The 12,346-nt window shown below is 40.7% G+C and overlaps 1 protein-coding gene across 1 annotated transcript in view; it reads right to left on the reverse strand.

Annotated features, from left to right (window-relative positions):
* Positions 1–3,840: 3,840 nt before the first annotated feature.
* Positions 3,841–12,346, reverse strand: part of SKIP5 (SKP1/ASK-interacting protein 5) — a 36,107-nt gene continuing 27,601 nt past the window's right edge. The window contains exon 6 of the transcript XR_016045379.1: positions 3,841–4,071. The gene's annotated coding sequence lies outside the window, so the exon portion shown is untranslated. The remainder of the gene's footprint in view (positions 4,072–12,346) is intronic.

Raw genomic sequence — 12,346 nt, forward strand, 5'->3', positions numbered from 1 at the left:
TCCCAACACGTCAGAAGGCCATTTAATATAATAGGGGCAACTAATGAGATTGAACCCTTCTTCGTTGACTCCCAACATGTCATAAGGCCATCTAATATCAACTCAACCACTCCTCTTGTGCGAGAGTCTCACCTAAGCTCGAGCACTGAAAAGGAGCCTACCATGGAGTTAACCTCTGAAAAGCATTTCGAAATTTGAAATGAAAAAGAAAATCGAAAAGGAGTTGGGTGATCACTCATCCCTTGCAAATAGCCAAATGAGGCATTCATGTCTCACACTTCAAAAGGCATTAACGGCTAATGTGTAACATAAAGTACTCCATTAACGGGAAAACCTTGATGAGCCTATCCATCCATACATAAGACTGAAAGATTAAGAAACTGAGAGTGATTTTTAGTCTCAAAATCCAGGTTCAAGTGGAGCAGTTTAAAGGAAACGTTCAAACAGAGATTCAACAACTATTATCAAAGAGATTTTCGATACCAACCTTGATCAAGGGAAATGAGAAGAAGATCGATATTGGAACCACCCTGCCACTTGGAGGAGAGAAAGATGATCGAATTCTTACATGATCTTAAGGCGAATTACTAAAAAAAAGGGGCACCTCTGACTCTTCTTCCTCCTCCCCCTCTTCCGTTGTCATTGTTTTCTTCAAAAAAAAAAAAATCCGCTGGGTTGAAAATCCGAAAGGAACCCCAAGCGTTGGAAAAAAGGCTGCCGGGCTGAACACCCAAAAAGGACCCAAGCGCTGGGCTAAAAAATCGAAAGAACCCCAAGCATTGGAAAAAAGGCTATTGGGCTGAACACCCGAAAGGGACTCTGGGGTGATGAAAAAGAAGAATTTCTCTCCTTCCTTCTTTAAACATCTTCTCTTCCTTCTTCCCGAGTCAAAATGGTGTCAAGAAAAAAATCAATGAGCATTAGCCTTATTGAACATTGTTAAGGTCCTTGATCATTTGGAGCTTCAAAAGGTGAATGGTGGAGGAATGAAATCAAAAATCCAAAGAGATTCTGAACACCAAGTGGCAATATCCTATATTTTCGAAACTATGTTTTGCTCGAAAGCTTCAAAGAACTCTCATTTGAATTGAAATGCAAGAGCTGAGGTTGGAAGACAAATAAATACTTTATGAGTCCTCGTCTCAAAGATTCAAGCAGGACCCGATACGCTTACATAGGGTCCACCAAAAGGGTCACAAGTGGTTAAACTGTAAGACCTATATTAAAAGAAAACCACCCCTCAACAGGGGCAGCAAAAAAATAATAGTAATAATAATGAAAATAATAAAAACTCCACGGTCGTATGAGTATAACGGCCGACTACATCGTCCATCGCTACATGATGTTAAACTACATAGAGGGCTCTATGGTTGCAGGAGTTAAAACTGCTAACCAAAATTTGTTTTTCAAAATATCGTTGTCTTTTCAAAATTTTCACTATATGTCTTGTGTTTTCAAAAACTTTAATTTCTTTGTTAAAATCGTAACATGTCATTGCTCTGGGTTCTATTTCGATTCTCTCATTCTTTTCAAAATCTCTAAAACATCTTCTAAAACGAAGGAGCTTGGACACACGTAAATGATGATTTACCGTGTTATCGCCTCATCTCTTCGTCTCTCTCTCTTCAGAATTTGCCAGACAAGCCTTTTTCTCAGACAAGCCTTTTCCTAAATAGGAAATACCTATAGAAAGCCTTAGGAAACCCTAACGAAATAAAAGGAAATATCAAGTTTAAGAATTTGAAATTGTGAAAACCCCTTAAGTTAAGTGGCATGGCCAGAAAATACAACTCGAGTTTCAAGCTTGTGTAACTCATTGACATCTCACGTCGAATATCCTAGGAAAAAAAATGCCCTAGGTGGGTGAGCTCGGTGAGTGCAATGACTTGGAGGGATTAGTTAGTGTGCCCTCTGACTACGTGACCTCAGAAAGAAATTTAAAATGTATGCATTATTTTTGACGTTCACCTGCCCCTTGAAGTATAGGGAGCGTCAAAGAGTGTTTACTTCTTTACCACTCGCCTATCCCTCGAAGGATAGGGAGTGCCAAAGAGGGGCAACTGTAGACACCCCATTTTAAAATTAGCAAATTCCATGGTTTTCCTGAATCCATAAAACCACACTATTTCCCCTAAACCATAGACCACCAGAATCCATGGTCTCATCCTATGATCCACACCTACCAAATCCCCAGTTTTTAGTAGTTATCCATTCTACACCTTGCAAATCCCCAGCTTTTAGTAGTTATCCATTTCACACCTAGCAAATCACGATGTTTTCGTAGTTATCTATTCTACATCCCTATTAGGTCTCTAAGAAAAATAAAACTCAGGTCCTTTTTTTAGGAAGGAGGTGGCACGTGGGAGACTAGGGACACCTCTTAAAAAGGTGGGACGTGTAGGTTAAAAGGAGGGAATTGGGATGTGGGAGGCTAGAAGTTAGAGAGAGAGCCTAAAGAAAGAAAAACCTAACCTAAGAAACCTTAGTTTTAAGCTATCTTTACATCAGAAAAAACCATTCAACCAGGCTAAGGCCTGATCAACACTTGGAGAAAAAGAGACAAAGAGGACACCGGTTCTAATACGGGCAAGCCCTTGAAGGCTAGGGAGTCCCGACTCTAAGTCTTCGGTCTGTTCTCGGGCTTCATCGTATGGCAGTTCTTGATCAGATGGTCTGGCTTGCCACACCGATAACATGTCCCCGACTTCTTGTAGCACTCAACCGAAGAGTGGTTATTTAATCCACAGTATGAGCAAGACGGGCGATAGTTATCCCTCACATCTCCCGAGAAGGTCTTTTGGATTTCACATGGCCTTGAGTAGGCCATCCCCTAAAGGCTCTTCTAGGAGGCGGTCAAGTCTTCCTCTCAAAGCCTCCAGACGGAGCGGACCTTACTCTCCCTTCCTTCCTCAATCGGAACTCTTCAATATCTCTCTCAAACCTCATGGTTATGTCTACTAACGGGGAGAATTTCTTAAGATTGACTAATATTATTCTCCCTCGGATATGTAGCCTGAGGCCCCTCTCAAACTTGCTCGCCTTACATGCCTCTGTAAATTTAACTACATATTGTTCCATTGATAGTCTCCTTCACTACAACTCAATAAATTCCACTTCTTTTCTTTCTCGGACTGAATCAAGGAAGTACTTCTCATTAAATGCCACTAAAAAACTTTCCCAGGTTACCACAGTCCCTGTCTCCTCCCAAGATTGTCTCACTGAACTCCACCATTGCTCGGCATCCCCTTCTAATATAAAGGTCCCCAGACTCACTTTCTGCTCATCAGAATAATGCAACACTTCAAAAATATTTTCTACTTGCCTCCTTCATTTTTCAGCCTTTTCCAATCCTTCGTGTCCCGAGAATGCTGGAGGTGTAAGTCTCCTAAACCTCTCAATCAACCCACTGTCACCTTAGTTTGGGGTGGAGGCAGTCGGGGCTGGCATATAATCCTTCATCATTTGAGTCATGGCCCCGAGCGTCTTGAAAAACTCCCCGAAGGCCTCCGTATTCCCATACTCAAGCTCAAGTTTGAGTCCTCGTCATCTCAACATATAACAAGAACACCCAGTTACTTGCTATTCAAAACCACCCTAAGGACACTTCTAAGATTCTCTAGGACAAGAATCCTATCATGGCTACTTTTATACCATAAATTGTCACAACTGCGTCTCCTGCCCCCTTGTCGTACATGCTAGAGGGCAACAGCGTGAAGGACCGCGACCAAAGGTAGCGAATGGCACTCAAGTAGGAGTGCGCTCAGCGCTTTTGAAAAGATTGAATCAAAGCAAACCACGAAAGAAAACAAAACTCCAAACACAACCATCAAAACCTGAGCAAACTAAAACCAAAATATATATATATATATACAAGACCTCCAAAGTTATTACAAATATATCCAAGGCACTAAAGGCCCAACAACAAATACATAACACCAAAACAAAATAACTATATGACCAAACTTCCATCTAAAACCTACAATAAAAAAAGAAGCTTCTTCGCCAAATTCGAGGCCCCAACCATCAGCCGCGATTGCCCAACTGTCCGTCCTCAAACCGCCAGTTATCACTCTACATTGAAGACAGTCAAGGGATGAGCTATAAAGCCCAATAAGTAGATCAAAGCGCCAAGCATTCCTGCCATTACAATGTTATTCATAACTGTCCCCAAGATTCATGCAGGTTTTACAATATGGAGGTCATGCATCACAGTTCTTTTTATTAGTAATGTGTCGTGAGTAATTTCTTTCATGATAGAGCAAGCACAAATCAGATACTTGATATCACATGAGCTAACAGTTTATCAAATATTTCCATAATAAATCAATAATTCAAGCAAACATATAATGACTGCAGGCAATCCTAATATCACCCATTCCCAAAGTAGAAACCCTATCAATCTGACCAAGCCAATCCTATTGCTAAGGACTTCTAACATTACTCAAGAGGGAAGACAATGATAAATGGATGGCCGATTTCATAATATCTTCACACACACACACAATCCCCAGCACGCTTTGGGGCTTTTGATAGGCGATGGCCTTGTAAGACACGACCCTCATTTACTCTCTAACTGGAGGGCGTTACGCCACCAATGGATGACACATTGCATAACATCACTTATACATATATTGGGGGGCATGACCCACTCATATGGCTCACATCCTAACTCCCTTCCTATCATCGGGAGTCAGGGAAAGATCTCAATTGCCGACATAACTTTATTATCATATCATATCACATTCTTATCTTACCATATCATACTACCAATGGATAACCCATTGCATAGTGCTTCATATCACCTCTGTGGCATGTCTTATTATAACCATATGAAGAGTCTCAAGTTTCTCTGAAGAGACCAATGTCCATTAATTGATATGAATATACGAACTTGTCTTTTATAGACAAATTACAGATGACGCGAATAGAAACTAAATCATAGACACCTAAACTATTCCCAGACTTACCATAAAATACATGATACAATATCCTACCCTTCTCATATTTATTGATTACAATATACACGTTCTATATTAACCGGATATACAATATATACTGTCCTTTCATAAGGTGCAACAAGGCCATTTCTGTCCACCGCCCTTCTCATGGAGCCGTACGTGGACGTTACCGCTCATACAGCACTTACTTAGCCAACCCTGGGCAAGTCTTTTAGCATACACTTGTTCTAGGTTGCCTTGTGCCTTTAAGAAGGCCTAGATTGTAAATACTAATAGATAGAGCCTAGGCCTTCCATAAACTTTTTCCTTAGTGGGTTTAGCCAAATATTATACTCAAATTATATTGAATATTATTTGGTTGACAAAATTTTAGAAGTTCATTTTTTTTTTAACATTAACTGTTAATAGTGGGTTAGCAATTTTTTAAACCATTATAGTTTTTTTGAAAGGGTAAGCATCGGTAGGAATGGAAACTGTGAGACCAGTAGCTAAGTCACGGGTGGTTCTACCACCTTGAACTCAAACCCCATTCCTTAGAAAAACACAACTTTGTTGTCAAAAGCAACGAAGATCACGTCTTTTTCTGCTTCAAGGATGGATTAGAGGTAGATGTGATTGCCAACACGATATGAAAGTTGGGTATAAATTGAGGAGCATCTGTAGCAAATTCAAGATGTTGGGTGATGGCAATATTTTGCTATGTTCTGGCATGACTCTTAAAATGCAATGTACTAAAATGTATAGCAAAGTGACCTCAAAAAATCCACATGTTAGTGGATTAGTAACAAGTTAATTACTTGTGGATATTCAAGAATCACCGATCAATTCATCACTAATTCAATGCGATGATGGGCATTCTTCAGCCGGCCTATTAATGAGTTGATTTTGGAACTAACTCAATCAAATCAGCTTTCAAACTATTTTTCCTAGATCTTAGGCCTCCTTACTGAAATTATCCCTAAAGTTGGGAAGATTAAATTCTCTCATAAGGTTCAAATTCTTCTCGGTCCTAACATGGGGTAAGGTCCTTACTGCTAATAGGATTAGGAGGTGGGCTATGGTCATAAACCCATATATACTTATTGTGTAAAAACAATGACAATATAGTCCACTTGTTTTTGCATTATGACTTTGCTTGAGCTTATGACTTTGGTTATTCAATTTGGTGGATATTCAATGGGTGTTATCTTTTTCCTTCTTCTTCTTTTTTGATAGAAATCAGAGATTATATTAAAGATCTAAAGAGAGATTACAGAGTCAGAGACCAAAGTCTCAGATAAAAAGGTACCCCCTTTCGCAATAAAATCTGCCAGCCCATTAGCTTCCCTATAAACATGCACAAAGGATAACACAAATGAACTATAAATGTCCCAAATTTGTAGCAGCACTGATCTCAACTCCCAAGGAGACTTCTGCTTCCTATTGCACCAATTGATGACGTTTAAATAATCCCCTTCAATGATACAGTAATGACCCAGATTTCTAGCCACCAAAAATTTTAAACCATGAAAAAGTGCATAAAACTATGCGTAATTAACAGTTCTTTCACTAAAAGGACCAGCATAAGTAAAGATAATATTACCATTCCAGTCTCTAACCACACCTCCAAAGTTGAGCTTAAAAACCCCCATCAAAGGCACAACCCATCTTCCTTGAGGCCTGCATTTAATGAAACCCATCTGAAAAAGATTTGGCAGATTTCTCCTCACATCCACTTCTGAAATGTCATGTCCTCCTTTTGTCACAGAAAGATAAAGCCAAATTGAATGCAAAATCTTGTCCATAATTTTCTCAAAATGCTAACTTGTCCCATCAAAAGTTCTTCTATTCCTCTCCTTCCACAAGATCACGCCTCTCGTGATTTGCCATATTATCAAACCTAACTGAGGTAAAGAAGGAAGTGACAAATTTGAAAGTAGACCCTCAACCTTCGACAGCATAACCATTGCAACCCCAAGCTAACAAAAAAACCAACTCCAAATTCTAGAAGTGAATGGATAGTGGAGAAATAAATGAGCACCTGTTTCACCGTCATCCTTACATAACAAATAGACATTTGGCAAGATCTTTCCCCTCTTGATGAGATTATCAACTGTCAGAACCTTGTTTTGAACTGCTAGCCATAGAAAATCTTGAACTTTAAGAGGTAAAGGCCATTTTCAGAACACAACTCCAGGAATGGTCCACCTCCATCGATCATGAAACAGTAATTGGTACATCAACTTAACCAAATAGTCTCCATCTTTGTCAATATCCCACACTACCTCATCAGCAGCATTGTGAGAAATATAAACTTCATTAAGTAGCATCAATAAGTCAGATAATTCAGCAAAGAGAGAGTCTGAAATCCAATTGTATGGAAGAATAATATTCCATAAAATCTTATTTTCCCTGCGTCCGAAATAGTCAAAGACGAACGCATTGGGATTGGCCATCCTCTGAAATACAAGAGGAAACATATGTTTCAAAGGTGAAGACGCTAACCATTTGTGATGCCAGAAAGAGATATTGTGTCCGTCTCCTAGAGACCACCGAATGTCCCTGTGAATGAGAGATCTACAATAATGAATAGATCTTTAACAATAAGACATCTCCCTAGTACCATTCCTCGATCCAACCCACATTCCAAACCTATCCACACCATACTTTACTGCGATCACTTTGTACCACAAATGGTCTTTGAAATTTAAGCTCCTCCACCACCACTTACATAGCAATGCCTAATTGACAAGTTTGACTCTCCTTATTCTTAGACCTCCTTCACTCTTGGGTGTGCACACCCTATCCCATCTTAGCAGATGAAATTTCATAGAATCTGTAGACGAACCCCACAGGAAGTTTCTCATTAAGGTTTCAATTTTCCTGACAACCGACGAGGGGATCTGCAATATAGACATCTGATAAATATGTAAATTTGACAGGCACGCCTTGATCAGGGTTATCCTGCCCCCCAATGAAAGGTATTTAAATTTCCACAAATCAAGCTTCACTTGAATCCGTTGGATGATTTTGTCCCAAACAGGGATCGGGAGTCGACCGTCCGAAATAGGCATCCCCAAACACGTGATGGGAAAGTTCTCCACTTTACACCCCAACACCTCTGCCATTTCCTGGACTAACGCATCACTGCAATTAATACCAATTATTGTTGTTTTATCAAAATTAACCTTCAGGCCTAAGACAACTTCACAACATCTCAAAAAGGTAGCAATATTGCTAACCAAGTCAACCTCCGCCTCACAGAACAACAAGGTATCATCTGCATATTGCAAATGGGAAATGCAGGGGCCTCCATTTGGCATTTGAAAACCCTTTAAATGACCACTCCTTTCAATATTTCTCACAAGGGAACTGAAACATTCTGCATAAATAGTAAATAAGAAAGGAGAAAGATGATCACCTTGACGAAGACCCCGGGATGCCTTGAAGAAGCCAGTAGGGCTGCCTTTGTATAGAATGGTAAAGTGTGTTGAGGATAGACATCCAAGATCCACTTTCTCCACAACTCCCCAAACCCCATATTCTTCATGATTTCAAGCAAAATCGTCCACTCCACCCTATCATAAGCCTTTTCTATATCCAGTTTAATAATCACCCCAACACTCACATTCAGAACTTTAGAATGAATACACTCTTGTGCTACCATTACACTATCTGAAATCAATCTATCCTTAATAAAAGCTGATTGGGGACCTGAAATAATGGCTGGTAACACCCCCTTTAAACATTCTGTCAGAACCTTCGCCACAATTTTATAAAGGCTAGTGAAAAGACTAATGAGTCTAATGTCGCTAAGAGTAGCAATGACTGACTTTTTAGGAATCAGTGCGATATAGGTGGGGTTAACCCTTCTAAGAAGTTCACATCTCCTAAGAAACCCCCTGGTCATTTCCAGTAGTTCACCACAAATCAAATTCCAAAACTTATGAAAGAAAATTAAAGGGAAGCTACCAAGACCAAGTGCCTTATCGCATGGCAACGCAAAAATCGTACTTTTTAATTCCTCCATAGAAACATCTCTTTCCAGGAAAAACCTTGAATCTGACGATAGAGCCTTAAACTCCACCCTAGTTAAACGAGGGATATGCTTCACCTCAAAGGTGAAAGCTTTTTTAAAGTGATTAACAATGGCATTAGACAATCCTTAGCATTGACCCCTTGAATCACCAAACCAGAGATGTCATTCTGACGGCATCTCGCATTTGTTGCGGTATGGAAAAACTTTGTATTAAGATCCCCCTCTTTCAACCATTTCACTCTAGACCTTTGTCTCCAATAAATTTATTTAGCTCTTCTAAGCTCCTGAAGCTCATTTATTTTAGAACTTCTCTCCAACATCAACTCTTGAGACCATTCTCATGAATTTTGCATAACTAGGTCACACTCCTCTATACTACGTAATACCTCCTCAACTTTCCCCTTAATAGAGTATATTTTTTCTTGTTTCCATGTTAACAGCTTATGCTTAATGTTTAGGAGTTTCTTATGAAGTTGGAAGTCTAAGGAACCAAAGGAAATAGTGTTCTCCCAAGAGCGTTTTATTACTTCAATGACTTCCTTCTCCTGTAGCCACCTAATTTCAAACCTAAAAGGCTTAGGGCCCCCCGAAACAGCTTTTGTGCTAAGCACAATGGGGATATGAACAGAGGACAGCCTAGGCAAGGGTTTGACAGAGGCCAACGAAAAGAATTCCGATCATTCAGCAGACACCAAAAACCTATCAATTTTGGATGCACTACCATTGGTCCAAGTAAATACTGTACCAGAGATCGGCAGATCTAACAGAGCATGGGACTCTATAAATTTGTTAAAGAGACGCATAGAATACGTAATAGCCCCACCATGACTACTCTCATCTGGCCATTGAATAAAGTTAAAATCCCCTCCCCCCCCCCAAAGCAAATCGGCTAAGCAAAATTAAGAATAAAATCTGACATTCTTTTAAAGCAAACTTTTATGGTCCATAAACATTCATCAATCCCAACTGAAAATCAGAATCTGGCCCCACAAAACCTACCACCAAAAAATTCCTTTTTCAAACAAAACTAAACGAGACCAAAACTAAACTAAACTAAACTAATCTGGCCCCATGACCTCACACTTCCTTGACACTAGATAAACTAGGACTTGGAAGTTTGGTTTTATGAAGGATTAGGACAGCAAGCTTAAATTTAGAGACCAAAAAACGAAACTTTTTTTCCTTTTGAGGTCGTTCAGACCTCATATATTCCAAGAGAGAATAAACATCAGAAAGGATTAGAGGAAGAAGAACCAAGTCCATCCCTACTCTTACAAAAAAAATGCTTCTTCCAAGGGCAAGGCTTCCTCCATGGCTTCATCAAAAGCGTCCTCCAAAGCCACCAATGAAGGAGAGGAGCTGATCTCAATAACCTGTTCATCACAGATGACGACACCAGTGGCAGCACCAGAGCGCAAGCCATGAGCCAGCAACCTTACAGACGACCTCGTACCCTTTATAGGACTTTTACCCTTCTTTTTCTTCTTGCCCTCTTCCTTTTGCAGGAGACTGACAAGGGTTGTCATTCCCAGCATCTTGACTCACCTTTTTGCTCACCTTCTTCTTCTCCAAAATATCTTTAAATACCACCCCAATTGGAACATCGAAGTCCATACCACTATCAAAGACGATAGAGGTAACAACAATCTCTGCTTTATCTTCCTGAGCCCCAACCATTAGATTCACAAGAGCAAACATGTCCTCTGGGATCACCCTCTCTCATGTCTTAACAGCCACCATATGAAGGAGCAAAGGTCTCTCCTCATTATAGATGACGTTAAGAGGAGAAGAGGTCTCAGCTTCCACCAAAGCTAAATCAGAGACTTGTAGCATGGAGTCCTTAACATGCTCCTTCGCTCACCATTCACCCCCACTCTAGGGGAATTCTCTCCATCCTCTAAAACCGCCTGTTGTTGAACCTCATCAACCAACACAATCACCAGAGGGTTGATTTTCGAGGGATCTACGGACGAGCGCTGAGAAGGTCGACCCTTGCTGGCTACATGCCTGTGCATCAATGGATACATCTTGCCTAGCACAACAAGCAGAAACAGGGGGGCCACTTCCGAGCGCAGATGATGTCCAGCTGAGACAACAATGGCGGTCAACAAAAACCAACAAAGTTTTTGAAAAGCCTCGTCCACCGCCTTCAAAGGAGTAGCCTGGAGCTTTGGAAAGGTTGATAGCTTTGGGAAAGAAGGACCCCCACCCAGTCGATTCAGCGAGCCAACCGGAGTACCTACAAGTCGCACCCCTTCATCATCACATGCCCTGTAACGTGGGCCGCTAATCGCACCTGCAGCGAGCCATCTTCGATTCCTGGGTTTTGCAAAAGTAAATCCGCAGTAGAGGATGGTGTACCTCAAGGTGCAAGGGGATGGCGTAGACCCTCACCATCCACATTCACCGAAAGCCTCGTCGAATTCTTCACGTTCAACGAAGGTCTCGACATATTTTTCGGGAACCGTCCCATAGGAATCCAGTGTTTTCTAATTTTTAAATTTTGAACTTCCTTCTTCCTTGCCCTGAAAAACCGAGGGTCTTTCTTCACCGGAGAGTTAGCTTTTTTCACCGGAAAAGATACACCGAAATTAAACCTCGGTTGATGTCTCCCCACCTTCTGCCATCCTTCATCGTCCACCAAAGGGGTCGTAGCAATCTTCCCCACCGATGGACCCACATTGATAACTTTGGGCTCAACAGAGACCTGAATGGAAAAAGTTTCTTGACCCACTTGCAACCTCAACTTTTTTGGAATGACTGCACCACACAGACTCCAAATGCGAATCCTGACACATTGTAAGTCAACTCCATCTAAAAATTCATTATCTATATCACAAAATTCCCCACACAGATTAGCTAGTTTACGAAAGTTGATCAACGACCAAGAATGGAAAGAGACACCTGACAATCTGATAGACTGATTTTCCTTCTGCAAATAAGAAACATGGAACGATGGCTTTCAAAGGTCAAGAGACAGAAGCCTACCTCTAACTCTCACAAAGCAATTTTTCAATGCCAAGACAGCATCGTCCTTATTTCGTAGAAAGAACACAACCTTGTTCTCTCCCATTATTCTAACCTTCGGAGCATAAGACAGACCCCAACCCCTTCTAGCCCAATCACTAAGACCAAAGATCTCATTTGAGGGTGGAGAAAAGGAGCCCACTACCGGAAAACTTGCGCCTGAAATTAAACCACCTGATAAATCATTCCTGATAGACACCATAGGTACCTGAATGTCGCCATCACCGCATTCTTCTTCCCCGCTCTCCATTTTCTCGGATCGATTAATCTATAACCCGAATAGAGTCCGAAATTCAAGTTTTGGATCCAAACCGATTAAATCATCAACGATACTCATATTTTG

This window comes from Amborella trichopoda, chromosome 1, assembly GCF_054954075.1.
Source record: "Amborella trichopoda isolate Santa Cruz 75 chromosome 1, AtrichopodaSantaCruz75HAP2 v2.0, whole genome shotgun sequence".
NCBI lineage: Eukaryota > Viridiplantae > Streptophyta > Magnoliopsida > Amborellales > Amborellaceae > Amborella > Amborella trichopoda.